Genomic DNA, 11,953 nt, shown 5'->3' with positions numbered 1-11,953 from the left:
CTCCACCAACAGTGCATTAGTGTCCCAATTTTCCCACATTCTACCCATTTATCATTATTTTTGTCATATTGGCCAATCTGATAAGTGTGAGGTAGTACCTCAGAGTTATTTTAATTTGCATTCCTCTAATCAAAAGTGATTTAGAGCACTTCTTCATATACCTAGAGATAGCTTTGATTTCTTCAACTGAAAACTGACTGTGCATATCCTGTTCATATCCTTTGACCATTTATCAATTAGAGACTGGCTTGTATTCTTATAAATTTGACTCAGTTCTCTATATATTTGAGAAATGAAACCTTTATTAGAGACACTCACTATAAAGATTGTTTCCCAACTTCCTACTTTCCTTCTAATATTGGTTGCGTTGGTTTTGTTTATGCAAAAGTTTTTAAATTTAATATAATAAAATTATTTATTTTACATTTCATAATGCCCTCTATCTCTTGTTTTGTCATGTAACTCACTTAACTTCTCATTTAAGAATTTGGATGCCATACCACTTGGTGCATATATGTTTAGTACTGATATTACTTCATTGTCTATAGTACCTTTTAGCAAGATGTAGTTTCCTTTCTTCTCTCTTTTAATTAGGTCTATTTTTTCTTTTCCTTTGTCTGAGGTCAGGATTGCTATGCTATCGCTACTTTTTTTTTAACTTCAGCTGAAGCATAATAAATTCTGCTTGGCTCCTTACCTTTATTCTGTGTGTATCTCTTTGCTTCAGGTGTGTTTCTCATGAACAACATATTGTAGCATTCTGGTTTTTGATTCACTCTGCTATCCACTTCTTTTTATGGGAGAATTCATCTCATTCACATTCACAGTTATGATTATTTAATGTATATTTCCCTCCATCCTATTTTTCCTCCTGTTTGTCCTCTTTCTCCTTTCACCTTTTCCCTCCTTGACATTGTTTTACTTCTGTCTACTACCTCCCCTGATCTGCCTTCTTTTCTGTTAGCCCTCCCCCTTCCTTACTTAATCTCTTCCCCTCCTACTTCCCTGTTGGGTAAGATAGATTTCTATATTCAAATGATTGTGTATATTATTCCCTCTTTGAGCCAATACTGATGAGAGTAAGGTTCAAGTGATGCTCATCACACACCCTCCCATCTTTTCTTCCACTGTAGTAGGTTTTTTGTACCTCTTCATGTGAAATAATTCGCCCTATCCCACCTCTTCTGGCAACGCTTGTACTCCTCTTTCTTATCCTTTAATTATTTTTTATGCCATTTCCTCAAATTCACCTTATACCTGTACCCTCTGTCTATGTATATTCCTTCTAGCTGTACTATTAGTGGTACAATTTAATTACAAGTATCATCTTCCTATGTAGGGATATAAACAGTTCAGCTCCATGGAATCCCTTATATTTTCTTTTCCCCTTTTCCCTTTTTTGGGGGCTTTTCTTGGGTCTTGATATTGGAGATCAAATATTTGTTCAATTCTGGTCTTCTTATGAAAGTTTTAAATCCTTCCATTCTGTTGAATCACCATTTCCCCCCCTGAAGTATTCTGCTTAATTTCACCAGGTAGGTGATTCTTCATTGTAGTCCTAGCTCCTTTACCTTCTGGAATACCATGTTCCATAACCTCTGATCCTTTAATGTTGCAACTGCTAAGTCCTGTGTAATCTTGATTGTGTCTCCCCAATAGTTGAATTGTTTCTTTCTGACCACTTGCAGTATTTTTAACTTGATCTGATAGTTCTGTAATTTGGCTATAATGTTCCTTGAAGTTTTTGTTTTGGAATGTCTTTCCTGAGGTGATCAGTGGATTCTTTCAATGCCTGTCTTGCCTTCTGGTTCCAGGCTATCAGGGCAGTTTTCCTTGATAATTTCTTGAAAGATATTGTCCAGCTCCTCCTTTTGATTATGGCTTTCAGGTAGTCCAGTGATTCTGATATTATCTCTCCTGCACCTATTTTTGAGGTCAGTTGTTTTTCCAATGAGGTATTTTACATTTTTTTCAATTTTTTCGCTCTTTTGAACTTGTTTGATTCTTGATGTCCTATAGAGTCATTAGCTCTCACTTGTCCAATTCTAACTTTTAAGAAGTTGTTTTCCTCAGTTAGCTTTTGGACTTCCTTTTCCATTTGGCCAGTTGTACTTTTTAGGAAGTTGTTTTCTTCAGTGGATTTTTGTATCTCCTTTTCCATTTGGCCAATTCTACTTTTTAAGCAGCTGTTTTCTTTTCCAAGCTATTGGCTCTTTTTTCATAACTCTCTTGCATCACTTTCATTTCTTTTCCCAGTTTTTCTTCTACCTCTCTTACATAATTTTTTTTGGATTGGTGCCTTTTTTATTAATGTATTTTATCAACAATCACTTCCATAAGCTTTTGAGTTTTAAATTTTTCTCCCTCTCCCTCCCCACCTTCCTCCCTAAGATGGCTCACAGTCTGATATAGGCTAAACATATACATTCCTATTAAACATATTTTCACATTAGTCATATTGTAAGGAAGAATTAGAACCAATAGGAGGAACCACAAGAAAGGGAAAAAAATAGCAAATAGCATGCTTCAATCTGCATTCAAACTCCATATTTCTTTCTTTGGATGTGGATAGCATTTTTTTTTAGGCAGTTGGGGTTAAGTGACTTGCCCAGGGTCACACAGCTAGTAAGTGTTAAGTGTTTGGTCTGAGGTCAGATTTGAACTCAGGTCCTCCTGACTTCAGGGTCAGTACTTTATCCACTGCACCACCTGGCTGCCCCTGGATAGCATTTTCCATCATGAGACCTTTGGAGATGTCTTAGATCCTTGCACTGCTAAGAAGGGCTAAGTCTGTTAAGGTTAGTCATCACACAACATGGCTGTTATTGTGTACAATGTTCTCCTGCTTTTGTTCACTTCACTCAGCATCAGTCCATGCAAGTCTTTCCAGGTTTTTCTGAAGTCCATTTACTCATCATTTCTTATAGCACAGTGGCATTCTATTACATTCATATACCACAACTTGTTCAGCCATTCCCCAACTGATGGGCATTCCCTCAATTTCCAATTTTTTGCTACCACAAAAAGAGCTGCTATAAATATTTTTGTACATGTGGGTCCTTTTCCCATTTGTATGATCTCTTTGGGATACAGCCCTAGAAGTGCAATTGCTGGGTCAAAGGATATGCACATTTTTATAGCTCTTTGGGCATAATTCCAAATTGCTCTCCAAAACGGTTGGATCATTTCACAACTGCAGCAACAATGCAGGAGTGTTCCAATTTTCCCACATCTCCAACATTTATCATTTTCCTGTTTTGTCATGTTGGCCAATCTGATAGGTGTGATGTGGTTTGATTTGCATTTCTCTAATCAATAGTGATTTAGTGCATTTTTTTGTATGACTATAGATGGCTTTAATTTCTTTGAGAACTGCCTATTCATATCCTTTAACCATTTATCAATTGGGGAATGACTTGTATTCTTATACATTTGACTTAATTCTCTCTATATTTTAGAAATGAGGCCTTTATCAGAGACACTGGTTGTAAAAATTCTTTCCCAAGTTTCTGTTCTCCTTCTAGTCTTGGTTGCATTGGCTTTGTTTGTGCAAAAACTTTTCAATTTAGTGTAATCAAAATTATCCATTTAGCATTTCATAGTGTTCCCTATCTCCTGTTTGGTCATGAATTCTTCTGTTCTCCACAAATCTGATAGGTGAACTATTCCTTGCTCTCCCAGTTTGTTTAAAGTATTAGCCTTTATATCTAAATCAGGAACCCATTTTGACTTTATTTTGGCATGTGGTTGAGATTTTGGTCTATGCCTAGCTTCTGCCATACTCTTTTCCAGTTTTCTCAGCAGTTTTTATGAAATAGTGAGTTCTTATCCCTCTTATATGATTTTTAATCTCCTTTTTGAGTCCTTCCATGAATACTTTCTGGGCTTGAGACCACTTCCCATTTTTCTTTGGGGTTTTGCCCATAGATCCTCTTCTGAGTTTCTGTCTTGATCTTCCTTGTCACCATAATCATTTCCTGTGGTCAGATTCTTTTGCTGCTTTTTGCTCATTTTTAGGGGGGGGTCTTTTTCCTTTCTTTTAAATTCGAGCACTGTACCCAAGATGGAAGGAAAGGTGTCTCAGGCAGGAGGCCCTGTCTGTTTACCTGATGTTGCACTAAAATGTTGCCCTGAGGCCCACGGGGGACCCTCATATCTGGTGCTGTGCTGAGGGGTTGGAGGAGGAGGAGGTTGGTGCAGCTGAAGGCCATAAGGGTCTAGCAGCTTACCTGGAACTGAGCCAGGGTCCTAGTACTGCTGTCTGGCACGTGCTGAGGCCAGTTGGGTGTTTCTGTGTTTCCCTGGGGCTACACTGAAGCCCATGGCAGTCTGGCTGCTCTTTACCCAGGGCTATGCTGAAGCACATGGTGGGTCCTGGTGTTGGTGATTGCCTACTCCTATATGTATATATTTTATTGTGAATCAGACAGTCATCAACAAAAATGTTTATGTATATGAAGCAAAACTCCCAGAAATCTGCAAAAGGAAGAGCTGTAAAGGCTGTAAGAACTTTACCAGCTTTAAAGTTGTGATCATAGGAACCATGAAAGGGAAAAAAATGGTTAAAAGAAACAAGCAAAGACACCAGATGGAAAAGTACTGAAATAGCCTTGATAATTGGTTGGTGGATTGGTTGTTGTCCTTCATTCTCGAAGAAGACCAAAATGACATCACTACATTGGAGTCAAGCCTTGATAATAGCAACAGAAATAAGGCAAGAAGTTCCTCAAAGTGCAACAAAATTGACAGTCGGCACATTGGAGGGGCTAAGGTAAGAAAGAGAGTTAGCAAAAAAAAGTCATAAGGGGGAGTAGCATTGATACATCGTGATTGTGAAACTCAACATCCCATACCAGAGCTTCCTCTTAAGTACCAGGACTCATGGGATATTCTTTGTGTGGTAGAAGAAAAGAAGTTGCTTCTTATAAACCATTCAGCGACGCAAATAATTTAGTTCCAAGAACCTCAGTCATGGCTTCCTTTATCTGCTAATTGACTAGGACAGAGATGGTGGCTTTAGGAGTATTCTTGGAAAAGAGCTGGAAAAGAAGGTTTGTCCCTCCCTTTATCTCCCTTGCCAAAGTCCCTAAGCTATTTGTAAAAAAAGAAAGAATGGTGAGCTAAGGCTTGGCCATATCTATGGAACCTTAAGCACCATTACCCCAGAACCAATATCCTTTACCCTTGTTACCCAACTGGATGAACCAGTTGCCAGGACTGTGCTATTCACCACTGTGGACCTCTGGGAGGCACACAACTGGGTCCAGATATGAATGGAAGGCAGCTTTCCAGATCCAGTATAGCTGGTTTAGGTCATCTAGGTTGTGAAATGCCCCACAATTTTTTGGAGTTTCATGAATTCAGTGTTTCAAGAGCAGTTGAACCAGGGAAATGATAGCTTATTTCCTTGGTAGTCTCATTTACTCCTAAGCCCAAGCCTAATACCCTGAACTGATCTCAGGGTATTACCCTCTGGCCTTTCCTCCAGTGCCAGATATTTGCCAAATTAGAGAAATGCCCATTTGAGGAGAAAATGGAGTTTTGGGGGGACATAACACTTTGGAATTGGAGGTTAAGGGGAAATTACATCTATACAAAGTAGAGACTATACTGAAATAAGAGACTCCTTCCCTTATGAAAGACCTACAAAGGCTCCTTAGATTGATGGGTACTCTTGTGACTTTATTTGTGGGTTCCCCACATTAATGATAGTGCTAGAACACTTTCCACTGCACAATAGAGATATAGGGTGCATTGAATAACTCAGATAACTAGTTCACTTCAGCCTTTATCTTGATCTGCAAGAACAGTTCCTCGTAGGGGTTACATTCTCAAGGACCACACCAATCAATCGATCAGCCTACCAATTAGCAAGCACTAGGCCCTTACTATGCACTGCATACTGTGCTAAGTGCTGAAGATCCAAAAACAAAGCAAAAAATACACTAGCCCTGACTTCAAAGAGCTTATATTCTAATGGGGGAGAATCTGTATATATGTAATACCTTCCTTCTGCATCCTGGGCTCTAGTTGTACATCTTTCACAAACTGATGGATGGAGAAAACCTGGAGGGATGGAAATTCAATCTGGGAGAAAGAGTTGCTCACAATCAAAGCCTTATTAGAGTCATTGTGGCACAGACTGAGAGGGAGCATGCCACCCTGTCATTCTCAAGAATGTCCATAGAAACCAGCCACTTCCAGACAGCCTAGCAACTCTATTGGCAATGTCACACATGGGAATGGTTTTGTTTTTAGTGTGTTTGTTTGTTTGTTTGTTTGTTTAAAGTAAATTCATCTTAATCAACAACTCCATTCCCAGACATCACAGTCTGTGAAGATTATAAAGAAAGCTTGAAGTTTTAAAAAATAGATTTTTATGTGTATCATCTGTTTCCTGCTACCAAGAGTCATCAGTTATAATAAATAATTTTTTTAAGGGAGGGGAAGGAAAAGGAAATAAGCATTTATTAAGCACTTACTATGTGTCAGGCATTGGGCTAAGCACTTTACAAATACTGCCTCATTTGATCCTCACAAAAACCTTGCAAGGGGGGAGCTAGGTGGCACAGTGGATAGAGCACCAGCCCTGGAATAAGGAGGACCTGAGTTCAAATCCATCCTCAGACACTTGACACTAGCTGTGTGACCCTGGGCAAGTCACAACCACTTTTTGCCTAGCCAAAAACAATCAAATAAACAAATAAAGAAAATTTGCAACATAGGTACTGTTATTATAGGAAACTGAGGACATTGTGTGCTGTGTTCCACGCTTACAGTTCTTCATCTTACTGCTATTGTGATTAAGTTGTGATGTCAACTGCTATATTGAGTCATGTGAAGTCTGTGCTTAGGACCATGCCAGAAAGGGTTACTGCAATGCCTACTCATTCCGTTGGGTGGCAGTGATTAGGTTCCATCACAGACCTGACCATTACATCCTCAATGATATAGAGTCTACACCCTTGTTCCCCACAAACCCCAGATTTTGACACGACCAGATCGATGACCCTAACAGGCCCTTCCACAGAGCATAAGCTTGGCAGGCACTAATCTTCAACCAGACAAACAAGCATTAATCACCCAGGAGCACAAACAAGATGCCTATAAGCAGATCCAATTGTCTGCATTCCGAGTGGGCACGATGCCTGCCCCCGGAGGGAGGATTGGCCTCAGATGGGTTCTTGCAGGTCCACTCATGCCTCTGAGTCTCTCTGAGCATGGCTTAACAGGCACCTCTCTGTCTGCTCCAACAGGCTATGGGGGCCTGGCTAAGACCTTACATGAAGTCACCATGACTTTTGGCTGTTGTGACTAAGATACCACATCACCTGGCATGTTCATTCATGCGATGTCTGTACTCAGGTCAGAGAAAAGATTACTGCAATGCCGAGTGACTCCACTGAGGGCCAGTGATTGGACTATATCCTGGACTCAACCATGTCCCTGGGGTGCAGGTCTAGGGACGCAACGACCCATTGGGAGTGTCCTGCTGCATCTTGTCAGGGATAGATTCCCTGGTCAAGTTGGCTCCCTTTCACTCCTCCACTACAACTCCCACCATACCGAAGCCACTCGCCAAGAGGAAATTTTTTGGCTGCTTGGCATTCCCTCTTATATAATGTTAACTGGGGTCTCCAGCTTATCTCTTTTTTTTTGGTCTTTAGAATTCAGAGCCCTCCAGATAAAGAGTCTCCTTTCTATGGAATATTACCTCTAGTTCCATGAGAATACATGCACTGAAACCTGGGACAGTATCTTTCATGCTATGCCCCCTACCATCAGTATAACTGGGACCACCCTACTTCCCACCACAGAATTGTATTATACTAACTCAGTCCATTTATCCACTCAGTTTTTGACCCCTGTTTTTTTTTTTCTCCCTCTTGCTCTTGTCCAGGACACTGCAGTTCTCAAAATTAATGACTACCTGGGGAAGTTGGAAGATGCTCCACTAACTGGTGGTATACTCCATGACCAACCAAAGTGACATAAAATAGGAGGACTTGTTGTCATTGTGTACCTGAAAAGCTTGAGGGTAGGGACTAGATCTAGCTATGGTCTCTTAGTCTCCACCCAAGCAGACCTTCCGTGCAACTGACAGAAAGAGTCCCTTGCCCCATCCATTAGTCCAAGTTTCTCCCAGGAGGGGCTACACTTCCTCACTCCATATCCACCCTATGTTCCACCAGCTTTGCTGTGACAGGCTCACCTCCACCCCAAATTACACCCTCTGAGTCCTCACCCACCAGTGCTAACTATGGTTGGGCAAGAATAATTCATGGCTCAGGATACTCTTGACTCACACAAGTGACGGGGCTGCTTTTGAACTTACCTCCCAGGCCACCTTGGGAAGCCCAACCTTTGTGCATTCCCTGTTATCAATGAATCATTTATTAAGCATTCATTAAGCATTTACTATATTCCAGACATTCTGCCAAGTACTGGGATACATAGAAAAGCCAAAACAGTGCCAGCCCTCAAGGAGCTTACAATCTAGTGGGGGAGATGGCGTGTACAGAAATAGGCATGTATAAGATCCTTTCAGGGTAGATGAAAGGTAACCTTAAGGGATAACCATTAATAACTGGAGGTTAGATGGAGAAATATCCTGCCACACTCTAGAAGGCACAAAGGAAAAGACGAAGAGGAAGTCCTGAAGAGAGAGAATGGATCTGCCCTCTTTTGATAGCAGCCATGAAGGAAGGGTTGGCTCTTCCAAAAAGAGTCTGTCCTTCTGAATCTCAGTCAGCCTGAGAGGAGTTTTCATCACCACATTACCTACGATGCCTGGAACACTGGTCCTTGAGTGGCTCCCTGCCTGGGTGGCAAAAGTAGACCTGAAAAGGTACCATGATACAGTGGCAAGAGTACTGGCTCTAGATTCAAGGGATCTAAGTCCAAATTGGGCAAGTCACTTTAACCTTCCTGGGCCTCAGTTTCCTTATCTGTAAAATGAGGGAGTTGAGCTAGATGACTTCCGAAGTCTCTTCCAACTTTAACTCTGATCCTAAGCTATACTGGTTTCCCCCCGTCATGCAGATGGTTCCTACCAGATGGGCTAGCAGACTGAGGGAAGGTCTACCAAGAGTTTGGCATTGGCCAGAAGCAGTATTGGATGCTGATACATTCCCAGGCAAGTGTGGGCTGGTGGGTAGCACCATTCACCTTGGCTAATTCATCTCATATTAGCCTACCTAAGTCATCCAAAAATTGATCTGCCTAGGGTAAGAATATGTCATTACAAGTCTTGATGGTCTCTTGATCTTAACTGAGGTGGAAAATCTGCTGGTTAGTATCTCAGCTTGAGGGCAGTTCTACTCAGATTCCTGAGTCAGCCTTTCACACTGTATGATATGTGAGGCAAGAGGTGACCCAGGGAAAAGTCTGACCCAGAGAAAAGGCTGGATAACACAGTAGCCACCTTGCTCTGGTGGGGAAGGAATTTGGGGAACTCTGCCCTGCCACTGGGCCAGAGAAGCTCCCCACTCAGTTGATGAAAGTTTGGGTCAAGGGGTATATGCACAAAAATATATACAGCAGCATTTTTCTTGTCAAAAAGAACTGGATACAAAATGGGTATCCATCAATTGGCTAGAATAGTTGGGGTGGGAGGGCAGGACAGCAAAGTCTTTTGCAAAAGTTAGAAGAAAAAAATCTTTTGAGCTTTTGACATACAAATTTATGAAGCTACAAGCTGCTAGGCCTCATAGAAAACTATCAACTCTTCATATGCAAGCAAAGTATTACAGTAATCCTATTTACTACAAAGTTTTGGGGTTTTTTTTCCTACTTAGGAAGGGAGTCTCCTGAAACAGGGGTGGTTTCAATAGTCAATAAATGATAATAATAGTGACAGTAATGAAACTGGTTTGATCTGCCACAGCCTAATTTCTACAGGTAGAAATTCATAGACCAGAATTCTTGAAGTATGGGACATAGAAATCAAAATAAGGCACACATTCACACACCTCCATTCTCCCCTACCCCGGGAGACAAAGCCCCAGGAAATTCCCTAAGTCTATAAATCTGCAATTGCCAACCTGCAATGGTAGAGGGAGTTTCCACATTGGGAATGAAATTACAGGTCTGGACTAAAAACAAAAACAAACAAAAACAGACAAATAATTATGTACTTGAACCAAAAGACAAACAAAAGGAAGTGTGCTGGTATTTGTTTTTTAATCCCCCCAAACCCTGTAGTTATATAATTTTGTATAATTACAGATGTACAACTCAGTAGGTGAAAAATATCATACAGATGTATACAACTCATGGGGAAAAAATCTCTTGTTAGTGGAATGCAAAGATTTCCCTGAAACTATGCTACCAAAAAAGAAAAGAAAATACCCATCCGCCCTGGTTATCCAAACAGGACAAGCCGAGGCTCATACAAGGAGTTTTTAGAAAGTCTGAATTATTTAAAATAGTAAGCCTATTAACTATCCTTTTTTTTTTCCCAAGTAAACAATGGGGCTAAGTGACTTGCCCAGGGTCACACAGCTAGTAAGTGTCAAGTATCCGAGGCTGGATTTGAACTCAGGTCCACCTGACTCCAGGGCTGGTACTCTATCCACTGTGCCAACTCACTGCCCTGGTATTAGTTACTCTTAAAGCAGGGGTCCTTAACTTTTTTTTGTGCCATGAACCTCTTCCCAGAATAAGGTTTTTAAATGCAAAAAATAAAATACACAGGATTATGAAGGAAACCGCTTCTAATGAAATATAGTTCTCTCTATATATACACCTGTATGAGTTTGTGTATGTGTTTATATAAATACATACATATGGATGTGCTTAAAAGCATACTATATATGTAACATGCATATACATCCATATACATGAACCATGTTTACTATATATGTACACATATACAGACGTGCGTATGTGTATTCACGACTTACAACAGAAAAAGGAAAAACAGAAAGTGAAGATTCATCATTGTTCCAGCCATAATTCAATCACTCCCTAATGGATTCTTTAGGGAAAGGAAAAGGTTCCCACCACTAACAGGCTTACAGTCCATCTCCTGGCAAGAGTGCTGCTGCCGCCATAGCTACCTCCAATTTTCTTTCCTCGTGTCCCTTTCTAGAGAAACTTTAAAACTTCCCTTGTAGCAAAAGCTCTGCTTCCAATTCCAATCCCCCTATATCTTCTTTAAAAGCTCAGATTCTTTAGCAAGTTAGGTTCCCTCTTAAGACAGCCAGTTTAAGCCTTGCAAGAAGGACTGTTGCAAATATTTGATGAATGAATAGATGGATGGATAGATGGATGGATGAATGAATGGATGTATGGATAGATGGATGGATGGATAGATAGATGAATAGTTGGATGGATGGATGAATGAATGAATGGATGGATGGATGGATGGATGGATGGATGGTTGGATGGATGAATGAATGAATAGGTAGATGGATATGGTTAGATGGATGGATGATTTTTCACCAGCATTTAGAGGAGGGACATTTTCTTCCCATAAGGTCAGGGTCTGATGGAGTGTGGAGGTTGAGGAACAATGAGAAGCAGCTGATAATTTCTTTGCCAGACACATTTATTGCCTTAGCAGCAAATGAGAAACTCTGAAGGACATATTGGAGGCTGAAATGTTGCAACCATCTCTGGCCTAGAAAGAAAAGAAAAAAGGAGTGAAGAGATTGTCACTAAACCTCTTGTGCACAACAGCTAGAAGCACAGTGTGTGTCCATCTGGGAACCTACACAAACAGGCACACTCTCATGCCCTCATAAAACACTCTGCTGACTATAAGATATACATTGTTTCCAAAGTAACGTTCCTACACAAGTTCCTGGTAGCATAAGCACCTATGTAGAGTCCCATAGACCTGATGTTAGCTGAAAGGATAAAAGGAGACAGAAATTTATTTGAATAAAAAGGAAAATAATAAAGGATCCTTACACCAGCACTGACTTTACATTTTTCAGGTAATGACTAT

The sequence above is a fragment of the Phascolarctos cinereus genome, unplaced genomic scaffold, assembly GCF_003287225.1.
Source record: "Phascolarctos cinereus isolate Bilbo 61053 unplaced genomic scaffold, phaCin_HiC Scaffold_726;HRSCAF=1367, whole genome shotgun sequence".
Lineage (NCBI taxonomy): Eukaryota > Metazoa > Chordata > Mammalia > Diprotodontia > Phascolarctidae > Phascolarctos > Phascolarctos cinereus.
Note: the sequence above shows the minus strand (reverse complement) of the source record.